The 11,716-nt window shown below is 44.0% G+C and overlaps 1 long non-coding RNA gene across 1 annotated transcript in view; it reads right to left on the reverse strand.

Annotated features, from left to right (window-relative positions):
* The window catches only part of LOC148162702 (uncharacterized), an 86,736-nt gene that overhangs the window by 64,089 nt on the left and 10,931 nt on the right, over positions 1-11,716 (reverse strand). Inside the window, exon 2 of the long non-coding RNA XR_015766648.1 lies at positions 6,997-7,085. This is a non-coding gene — a long non-coding RNA (uncharacterized LOC148162702). The remainder of the gene's footprint in view (positions 1-6,996; positions 7,086-11,716) is intronic.

The raw sequence follows: 11,716 nt of genomic DNA on the forward strand, positions 1-11,716 counted from the left end.
GCTGACTGATCGGGGTGTTTGGTGTGGTTGTGGCAATTTCTCAAAGTAAGAGTGAAGTCGGCCTCATCAAGGGACTCTTCCTGTCAGGAACGAGTTCTCTGTAGCATAGGAAGTCCTTTGTTGTCACTTCAGCAATCTTCACAGCACCTTCACCAGTAGATTCCATTCAATGAAACCACTGTCTTTGCACATCCACGAGAAGCAACTCCCCATCCGTTCAAGTTTGATCACAAGATCAGAGCAGATCAGCAGATCTTCAGGCTCCACTTCCGATTCTAGTTCTCTTGCTGTTTCCACCCCATCTGCAGGGACTTCCTCCACTGAAGTCTTGAACCCCTCAAAGTCATCTCTGAGGGCTGGAATCAAGTTCTTCCAAACTCTTGTTAATGTTGATGTTCTCACTTCAACCCATGAATCACATATGTTCTTAATGACATATAGAAGAGTGATCCCTTCCCAGAGGTTTTCAAGGTACTCTGCCCAGATCCATCAGAGGAACCACACTATCTATGGCAGCTATAGCCTTACAAAATGTATTTCTTACATGCTAAGACCTGAAAGTTGAAATGACTCCTTGATCCATGGACTGCAGAAAGGATATTGTGCTAGCAGGCATGAAAACAACATTAATTTTGTTGTACATCTCCATCAGAGCTCTTGAGTGACCAGGGGCATTGTTAATGACCAGTAATACCTTGAAAGAAATCTTTTTATTCTGAGCAGAAGGTCTCAACGATGGGCTTAAAATGTTCAGTAAACCATGCTGTAAACAGACAAGCTGTCATCCAGGCTTTCTTGTTCCATTTCTAGAGCACAGGCAGAGTAGGTTTGGCATAGTTCTTTTTTTTTTTTAAGATTTTGTTTCTTTGAGTGACAGAGAGACAGAGACAGAGAGAGAGAGAGAGAGAGAGAGCGCAAGCAGAGGGAGGGGCAGAGGGAGAAGCAGACTTCCCGCTGAGCAGGGAGCCCAGCCTGGGGCTCGATCCCAGGGATCAGGACCTGAGTCAAAGGCAGCAGCGTAACTGACTGACTCACCCAGGAGCCCCACTGTTTCTCTTTCTTATCACTTGTATGTTCACTGGAGTAGCACTTTTAATTTTTATCAAGACTTTTCTTTTGTGTTCTGTCAAAGAACAAAAGTTCAGCTGAATGAATCTGAATATTGAACTGGCTTTATTAGGAGATCCACGAACGGTGCCGCATCCCAGCTAGCAAGTGGAGGGGAGTGGCAAGAAGTCGTGCAAAGTGGAAGGTGTTTGAAGGTGGGAGGACAGGCAAAAGAAGTTATTAGCAAAAGAAAAGAAAGGATTGTTCTAGGTTAGGTCTGCTTCCCTCAGGGAGAGGGGGAGAGAGTCTTATTAGGTGGATTACCTTCCTTTGGCACATGGAGAGGGACCATGAGACAGATTACCTCACTGATGCTGATCAGAATATTCCTGACTGACAGGTTAACAGTACATTTCTGGGGGCGGCTGGAAATGCAATCAAGTTAGGTATTAAACCCATTTGGTGACTTGTCCTAAGTGATTGATTCCATTGTAGGCTGGTGGTTTTCTTTGTAACAATTCCCCCTCTTTTGGTCAGACTCTCAGTTTACCTGAGAGAGGTGATAAAAATTTAAGGCATTAGACCCACTTTCAGCTCGAGCTTTGAAATTGCTGAAATGTTTGTTGTTCCTTCTGTGTGGCATCCATAGGTCATCCCATTTTTGCTTAATCTCTGTGATATTCACAGGGTCACAGAAGTCAGTCATTCTCATTGCTTCTCCTCCAATGTTCCAGTCTTAGGGAGATCATGTGCTTGGTAGTTAGTGGCCATGAACATGCATTAAGAGCTTTTGAGAGGGGCGCCTGGGTGGCTCAGTTGATTGAGCGACTGCCTTCGGCTCGGGTCATGATCCTGGAGTCCTGGGATCGAGCCCTGCATAGGGCTACCTGCTTGGCGGGGAGTCTGCTTCTCCCTCTGACCCTCCCCCCTCTCATGCTCTCTCTCTCTCAAATAAATAAATAAAATCTTAAAAAAAAAAAAAGAGCTTTTGAGAGGATACAATGCACCAGGAAGAGCTTTATGATAACTGTAAGCAAGGTATTTCCCAATGTTTGCAGTATACTTCAGAGCCGTTGTCCCTAGGATCCAAACCAATTAAAGAAAGAACCCATTGAAAGAGTCATTCTTTTAAGCCAAGTGACTTGCTCAGTAATCTTACATAAGTGAATTTCAACTTCCCCATCAGGGTCAATCTGAGTATAGAACATAGTGTTGGTCAAGCACAGACACCTCCTTCCTTATTTAAAGGATATCCTATTTTCAAGAAGTTTGGCGAGAGAGACTAAGGATTTTTAATGGGCAACTACTGCTTTAGCAGTGGATTCCGAAATTGCAGGAATTTAGAAGTTCTTGATCATAGCCCATTTACATCTATCGCTAGGCAGGGAAGTAGGGACCTGCTGAAGGAGTGAATCCTGAATCATGAAAGCCTCTTTGGTAGGCCTTCTCTAACTCAGACAATGCAAAGTCAGGGGAGTTGACCAATAAGATGTCTTACTTTGCCTCTGAAAAACAGGCAGTACACTTAGATTGTCTCCCAGCCTCAAATCTAAATTCCAGGTGCCACCTCCTTAGCAGTGGCCTGAGAGATACAGATGAGGGTGTTATCTTTCTAGGCCAGTGCCAGAGGAACAGAGATGAAAAGGAAAAGGGTTTCATGATTAGTTAAAATATGAAGTCTTGGGCAGAAGCAGTCTACCTGGATGTCAGCTACTTGCCTTCCTCCTAGATTTGCTTCCGACATCTTCAGCATCCTGTGGTTTTTAACAGCGTTAGTCGTCAGGAGCACTTGGCAAGGTCCCTTCTTATGGGGTTCGAGAGCTGTCTCCCTCTCATGACATTTCCAGAATACCCAGTTCACCAGGCTCTAGACTGGGACGAATAGGGTCCTTTGAATTGGGACCTGGGAAAACTTCTTGAACCTGTTGATGATAGGCTTGAGTGTAAGGCGTTGGAGACTTACAGGAGCTGGTCATCCTAGCAGGAGACAACAGGGATCAGCAGAAATTTGTATACCATTAGACACCAGTCTGCAGGTGCCCATGTCATGTGGAGTATGTTTTTTCCCAACGGCAAACTGTGGACACACAGCAAGACCAGAAGCAATGCCTTAGACCAGGGAAGTCCAGCAGTTTTGGCAAGTTTAGAAATTTTAAGTTGGAGGATCCTATCAGTTCTCTCAACCTTGTCTGATGATTGACATGATCGTATCGTGGTAATTTTAAGAAGCTGGCAGGGTTTTCATTACATTCATACGATTTGCCCAGTGAAGTGGGTGTTCCGATCAATGGAGATCATGGAGAACAAACCCCAAGTGGGAAACACATTTTCTAGCAGTTTCTCAGCCATGTAAGCACATCAGCCTCACAGCAGGGGAAAGCTTCAGTCCATCCAGAAAACACACACGCATTAAGAACATATTGATAACTCATACTGAGTGGTAGCCAGATGAAGCCTAGCTGCAGGTGTTCAAAGGGTCCAGAGGGAAACGGTCTGAAGCCTCCGGGAGCAAAAGTAGTTTTTCCAAAATGATAGACCTAACAGGTCAGGCATCGCTGGTTGTCAGTTTTTGCAATTTTATAGAAGTCTCCTCACCAATTCATAATTTCAGTCATTTTAAATGCACTAAGCATTTAAGGTGAAGGATTGCAACCCCCGCCCCACCCCCCCCCAATTTGCCAGAACGCCAGGGAGAATCAACTGGCCATCCTGGGTTTCCCAGAGCCCTGTCTGTTTAATTTACAGGCATTGTCTGTCCATCTTAATTTCTCTGCTGCAGGAGCAGACTGTTGCCATGTCACACGAACATCAGGATGGCAAAAATCTGGCTCCAAGGGGTCGCTTTTTGCAGAAGCAGCATGGACTTCATGCCCCTGAGCCACAGTCTTTATAAACTCTACATGGAAGTCAGCAGGGGCATCCCTTAATACTCTGGTTCAGTCCTTTCCCTGTGAGCCTCAGTTTTGATGACAGCAATTCAGAAGGTAAAGGGGATAATTACAAATGACAACGTTATACCAGGACATATCAGATTTCTAGGTATTTCACAGATTTTCTAGAACACTTCCAGACCTGTACAAATACAACATAAAGAGGACCTAGTATCATTTCTTACTTGTCAGTACTTCCCATGTACTTTAACATTATCTAATAAGCCTGGTTAGTTGAACAAATCCTTTGAAATGTCCCAAGGATACTCTGGAAAAAAATCCCAAAGTATTTCCAGGCCCAAAAGACTTCATTTACAATTCGATTTTGATTAGTTTGTCAAAAATACCAACAAGCAAAAAAAACAAAAAACAAACAAAAAAACCCAACAACACTTGGTCAAATAGGACCACAGGTCACTGAAACAACAAACTGTCTACTTAGCCACTGACAGTTAAAGATTCTGCAAACACAGAAAGTTAAAAGCTGAAAAAGCAAACAAAAAAATAAAACCTTAGCTTTTCTTAACAGAGTTCAGCTTTCTTAAGGAATCAAAGACCTCATAAAGTCACGTAAAATTATCTTGACAATACCCAGAAATTTTGCTCTCCAGGCATATTACTTAAAAGGAAAACCAACAAAAAAACCTTTTACAATCTCTTATCAAACAAAAGCTGACCAATAGTCCAAGAAAACTTTGTCCTCTTAGAAAGAAAACTAAGTTCTAATTTTGCACCAACCTACTTCTGATATTAAAATTCATTTATAATTTCATTTTAATCTTAGCCTGCTTGACCACACATTAAAGTTCCTTTTCAAAGACTCCTGTCCCACCAACTGTCTACAGCTTTCACTTCTGCAATCAGATTTTGTCCTATGCTTTTCCTCTTTAGTGTAGTAACTGCTATTTCATTATTTTATCTTATTTGGAAATGATCTAAATACTCAATCAATTTCCGTCTTGGGATTTAACCTAGCTAGACTCTAAAGTTTCAAGTTACCTCCAAAACCCATTCAGGTAATTATAATACATAATTTAATTTGTTTAACTGCACTGTGTTCATTGTCGATAACTCTAAAGACAGGACTATAAACCAACAAACTGAAACTAACTTTAATTTACTGAAGATTATCCCAGGATACGTGAACTTGGAAAACATTTGGGTTAGTTTCTGTGACATTTCTTAGAGTTTTCATGAATAGTGATTTACATAGTGCCTGTTTGTTTAAGACTATGAAAGAGAGACCTTTTACAAATTGTTGGCAATACCATCTGGAGGTAAACACACATCTGCAACACATTTATAGGAACACATGAACATACAGATAAAAACCGAGACCTCATAGCTTCGGTTTTTAAAACCACTGCCATGAACAAAACTCACTCATTATAAAAGTTGGATCCAAATTTGTTTTTCCGGTATATGGGAAAAGGTACAATTACCTGCCTAGATGGTTAAAGCTTTTTCTACCAGTATTTGTGGAGAAGACACAGGATCTGCATTTGTCCTTGACAAGTCCAGTTCCAAAAGACCTTTCCCCTTTTGTTTTTTTGATAAGAATTACTGCCTTCAAATCTGCATTTTAAAGAGATAGCCTTGATAAGAGTCTCCGAGACCAGATAGATCATTTACATTTCATTTTTTTTTTTTTGGAAGGGCCAATTGCAGCAACCTTTAATTTCATTTTTTCCAATTAATTTACATTTCAAAGGCAGAGGAGAAAAACACAAGCCCCTCCTAGAAGGAGGTTTGTTCCAGTAAAGGCCAGAGTTTTTACAATGCTTGGGAGCCTTGTGAGATTAAACAGGGAGGTTTTGGAATTGGTAAAAAAAAAATATATTGGTAGGCTTTGAATTGTTCCTGGAGCCACACCTCTGGTCCTGCAAGGACAGGAGATGCAAAATCGTCTTAAGGCCTTTTGTTACAGGTACCTTTGCCCTCTTGAGTTTTTCATTAGCCTTTAGCAATAAATCTTTCAACGAAACTATTTTGGAATTTTGAAACCTTTTGGAGCCTGCTACATGGCAATTAAAGTAAGTATCCCATTCTGTTTTTTTGTTTGCTTTCAAGGGCATTTCTTAAATGATCTTATTTAATGAGAATGTCCCTGACAACTGACCATTGTAATTCCAGGTCATCTTTGGTAAAATTTTTCCATCTTGCTAGATATCGGCAACTTTCGGGACTATGGTTCTTACACATAAAATAAGCAGGTGTGCTGGAAGGATATAAAACTTCGTCCATCTTCTCACTAGGCCTTTGGGTTCCTCAGAGCCAAACTAATACCTAAATAGAGATGAAGGTGAAGCCCCAGGTTGTTGACTTGTCCTAAATGACCCCCACAGGGCTAGGGACCTGGGGGGTGCTTTACAGTGTACCTCACTGCACGGAAATGTTCTTGATTGGCAGGTAACCTAGTGCCTGTCCAAGCCGTCCCGTGACCAACTTATCCTATCACGGATCCTTGGAGATGGTGAGTGCTCTAATAGCCTCTAAATGCTGACCTGTGCCCATCAGTGTCTGTGGCTTTATTTTTGGCTCCCGAGATTCCCTTTAGCGGCAAGTGGCCTTTATTTAAAGCAATCCCAGAGGCCCTGCACTGGCCCCAGTTGAGCTGAAATCAAACCCAGTTTGGTCCCGGACCCAGGTGAGTTCTTGGCTGTGACCCTGTCAAGTCGTCCGGTGACCATGAGCAATTCTCAATGTGGACCAACTCAGCAGGCTTCAGGGAAATGGGGAGCACAGACTAGGCCTGGAGACAGGACTAAGCCAGGACACCCCAGTTCAAGGAGACTGCCAAATACAACTGTAGAAGGGGCTCTAACATGGAGCTGTGGGCTGAACCAAGGGCGAAGGGCCGGCACTCTGCTAGAGCCTCCTGTTACTCTCGAGGGCTCTGTGAACCCTGGGCTGCAAGGCTAATTAGATCTAGAGCTCCAACGCAAAAAGACCAGAGCTCAGACCAACAGGAACTCACCAACGGGCCTTGGAAATGGCAAAAAAGACAGTGAACTCAAACCTGTTTGCAGGGCACCATGTCTGTGTTTCTCTTTGTCCCCAAGTGCTGACAGAGGTTTGCTTCGGGTCCCAACGCTGCCACCAAATCTGCTAAAGAACAAAAGTTCAACTGCATGACTCTGAAGGTTTAATTACCTTTGTTAATCAATTTAGGAGGCAGACAGTATCCCATCGGGCAAATGGAGAGGAGCTCTGAGGAAGTGTACAAAATGGAAGGTTTTTATAGGAAGGAGGATGGGCCAAGAAAGTCATGAGCAAAAGAAAAAGAAAGGATTGCTCAAGGCAAGGTCACCTTCCCTTAGTGGGTAAGGGCAGGAGGCCTTATTACGTGGATGAGACCTCAGCTTCCTTTGGTGGGGGATTAAGAGGGCTCATGTGACAGATCACATCACTGAAGCAGAAAATCCTCGGCTGACCATTTAAGACAACATTTCTGGGGAAGTCTGAAACTGCAATTAGGTTAGGGGTGAAGCCCCAGGTTGTTGACTTGTCCTAAATGACACCATGTTGGGCCTGTGTTTTTCTTTTTAACAGTTCACAACTGGGCTAACTGTGTGGTCAAGAGGCCTAGCTGTCGGCCTATCTTGGCGTTTGACATGCCTTCCTCTCTGAGCTTAATTATCTCTAGCTTTCGGTTGAAAAGTGAGAGAAGTGTCACTCTTCCTGTCACTTGAGCTGTCAGAGGTCACTGAGGTTAGGCATCGGACTGATTTCAATACTGCTGTGTCTCAGAGAGTAGGGTGGCTGGGGGAGAAGGAGAGAGTTGGGGCAGAGCTGGGTGCTGGAGCAGTCAAAACACACACAGCACTGACTGATTAAGTTTGTGGTCTTCCAGGAGCACACTTTGGGCATCCCAAAACAATTAGAATAGCAACATCAAAAATCCCTCACTACGGATTGCCCTAACAAATACAGTAATAATGAAAAATTTGAGATATTGTGAGAATTACCAAAATATTGTGAGACCCAAAGTGAGCAAATGCTGTGAGGAAAATGGCACCTGCAGACTTGCTTGATGCAGGATCGCCACAAACCCTCAGTTTGTAAAAAAAAAAAACAAAAACAACAAAACACAGTATCTGCGAAGTGCAACCAGACAAGGTGTGTCTGTAAGTATCCCAGGGCCTAGTTTTTGTTAAGCACTCGATGCAAAATAGCTACTTGGGAGGCATGTCATTATGACTCTTCTACTCCAGAATCCACATTGGCTCCCCATTGCCTGACACATCAGTTTCCATTTTAAATTCCTCACTAAGGCTGCCTGTTTGTAAATCATCACAATCTAGGCCTAATCTACCCCTCAAAATGCACTTCCCCCGATCCCAAACAAACACCCTTTGATTCAAGCAATTTTGTTTTTCCCTCCTTCCTAGGATTCTGGCCTCAGCATTTTGTTTATATTATTCTCCTCATTGGGTTGTTCTGGTTGCACATTTGTACTTTTTGTAGATGGTAGATGATGATAGAGAGATACATAGATAGATGATAGATAGATTACTGATAGATAAGAGACTTTAGAGTAAAGCAATCCAATGACACCATGTACTCATGGACTCTACTATTGAGAGAGACTTGTCCACTCTGGGCCTTAGTGTTTCTCTAAAACTGAGCTCCTACTACTAATTCTCCAGCGTTTCTGAGTGGGGGAAAGAACCTATTTCAGTACCTAGAACACAGAAATGTCTCCACTTAGTCATCTTCGCTCTCCTCTGTCACCGATCCCCAACCCTTACCCTCTGCAGCTGCAGGCTCTGTGGGCATCCCTAATTGCTCCAGGTCATTTATAATTGACTCTCTCCTGACAGCTCACAGCACTTTTATCTATGCTCTCATTTATTGTCATTCTGGTCCTTCTCAATGCTTACACTTTATCTCCTCAAATTATCTTCCATTTCCCAGCAGCAAGTGCGGAGACGGGTCCTCCCACTGCCCAGAGCAGGAGGCTGAGTGCCGCACACCTGAGCAGGGCCTGAAAGGAGGGGGGACCCGTCTTCTCACTCAAGCTCCACAGCTTGTGCTTGCAGAGTCTCCGAACCAGCTGCTCACCTGGGTCTTCTCATTCATTAAATGGAATCCATCCTTATGGAACCTGTCTACTGTACACAGTTGCTGAGGCCATGAGATACAAAAAAAAAAAAAAAGAAAGAAAGAAAGCATTTTACAAAGAAGTGTATTTTGACATGACCTTCCTTCCAGGATATAGGTCAGGACTGCTGATAGATGGGAAGCACTGGGGCCTGATCTGTATTCATGCCATTCCATCCTGGAAAGTAAGAATGATTGCGAGCCCTCCCTTTCCATATAGGTAAGGAAACAGAAGCTTAGAGATGGTGAGTAACTTTCCAAGATCTACAGCTAAGGAATGCAAGTTAATCCCAGGGCTGTTGGGCCTCAAAGTCTGTGACGATAGGATGCGGAAAAGGGGAGGTTTTAGGTGAAGAAAAAAAAAAATTATATTTGGTGAGTGCTCTCACTAAGATGCATTAATCGTCATGTCTAAACGGCTCTAAAAATATAAAGAAGAACGCGTGACAGATAAACTAAGAGTGGAAGTGGCTTTCTAAATGTTCTAAATGCCCTCTGTGCATGAGCTTCCCACAAGTGCTAATATCAGAAACGGTAGTGTTGCTGAGACAGGCTACCCCAGAGACAGGCTACCCCAGGCCATTGTGACATGAGGATTGCTGAATCGTTATGTTCCTTTTAAACACTGCTTACAATCCGACTGCAACACTAATTTATTTTAACATGACTGTTTCCATGTAAGGCTATTAGCTAGGTACGTATCTTAGTTGATACACTAATCATCTCTATAAATTATCTCCACTCTGTCTACAACCCCCATCTACCTGTGGGCGTCCCTGTTTCAGTCACTAATGAAAACTCTCCCTCTTACCACTTTTGACCACTTTGTGGTTGGCTTGAGTGCATCCAGAAGAAAAGGGAAGAAATTCCATTCCAATGCAGGCAATCCTTATAACCGCTGATTTTAGTGGTTAAAATTCAGTGCTGTCATGGCATAATTTACAAGAAATAGAATGCATCCCTCTTAATGGTGCACTGTGATTATTGATGAATGTGTGTTCTACTATAATGTTATCCCATTCGGGGCGCAGAATGGGATTTCCATCCCCGCCCCGCCGAAGGTGACCTCCTGCCCATGACGCTCAGTTCCCCTTGCCTCGTCCTCAGGCAGTTAGTGATGGGATTTCCAACAGGGGACGTTAGGTTTTCCTGCTCTAGAACTTTATATAACTGGACTCATAAAGTATTCATTCTACTGTGAGCGGCCTTTGCTATGGAGTGGCTCTCGCTCGCGACCCACACCTGCATTTCCGCATCCCCAGGCCTGGATGCCACCCCAGCAGGCTTCTGCTCCATGACCGGCTCAGGCAGAGAACCTCATGCGAAATCCTCAAGGTGTTTCAAAAATATATACATATAAAAGCAGGAAGGAAGCAGGAATGACAGGTTCCTTGCAGCAGGGAACCTATCATTTCTGCTTCCTTCCCTGCAACGTCTCTCTGTGTCAAGGAGCGCAAGGCTGTGCCCCAAAGTGTGTGGGATAAGAAGCAAAGTAAAATCAAAGTATCCCGAGAAAAAGCTCAGATTAGAATCTACACGGTGATTTTTATTCTAATTAATATAAATCTAACACTTATCCTGGAACACAGGAAGCCAAGCTGGTGACTCACACGTCAAAAGGCAAGTCTGTTTTTAATTACACAGTTTTAGAACAACAGTACTACAGCTGTGAATATTTAATTCATGTATTGCACACACGTGCACACAGCCACACGCCCCCCCCCACACACACAGAGGCTCTTTTAATGACTCTGGGTCCTTATTCTCGTAAGATTATATAAGGAATGAATGGTTAGACTGCTACGTCAGATATTCTGAGTCCAGAGCCTGACTTTTAGTCTCTATGGTGTCCCTCAAAACAGAGCCCTCTGCCATGGGAGAGCAATAGAAAAGAAAACTTTTGATTCTGGTGCCAACTGTTTCCATTCCTAAAAGCAAGACAGCTTCACAGGAACGCTGCCCAGAGCTGCGGGATGGGGCACAGGACGCAGGCGCTCAGCTTCTCCAAATGCTTCAGACTGAGTGTCTGTGTCTCCCCAAGAATCCATGTGCCTAAAACCTGATGCCCGAGGTGCTGTTAGTAGGAGCTGAGGTCTTTGGAAGCTGATCAGGTCATGAAGGCAGAGCCCTTAAAAGAGAGGCTCCAGACAACACTTTGCCTGTTTCCGCGAGGTGGGGACCGGCTGGGTGAGCAGTCAGCAGCCTGTGACCCCGAGTGCGAGTGCCACCGCATTGCACAGCCCGGCCTGCCGTGCTGGCCCCTGAGTGTGCACTCCCAACCTCCAGAGCCCTGAGAAATCAATCCCTCTCCTTCAGAAGCATCCGTCTATGGTATTTCGTGCTCACTGCCTGGATGGACTAAGATGCCAAAGTAGGAGCGACTTCTCCAGATCACACTTACTAATTCCTAACCAATGGGAGAGTCAGTGCTGTGTGAGTCAAACCCTGTGTGCACTTTCCCACTTTCCACTTTTTCTCCGAGCCCCCCTCCCTTCCTTCTCTGATCTCATCCAAGTGCCAGGGAAAGAAATTTCCCAGAGATATACTCGTCGATGCAGGCTAGGTTTCGGGGAACTGACTTATTTTTCGTGGGGGCGGGGAGGGTGGAAAACACAACAGGATGATTGTGCATGAGC

The sequence above is a fragment of the Eumetopias jubatus genome, unplaced genomic scaffold (genome assembly GCF_037043125.1).
Source record: "Eumetopias jubatus isolate StellerSeaLion01/CBP00866 unplaced genomic scaffold, mEumJub1_p1.0 scaffold_13, whole genome shotgun sequence".
NCBI classification, from domain to species: Eukaryota; Metazoa; Chordata; class Mammalia; order Carnivora; family Otariidae; genus Eumetopias; species Eumetopias jubatus.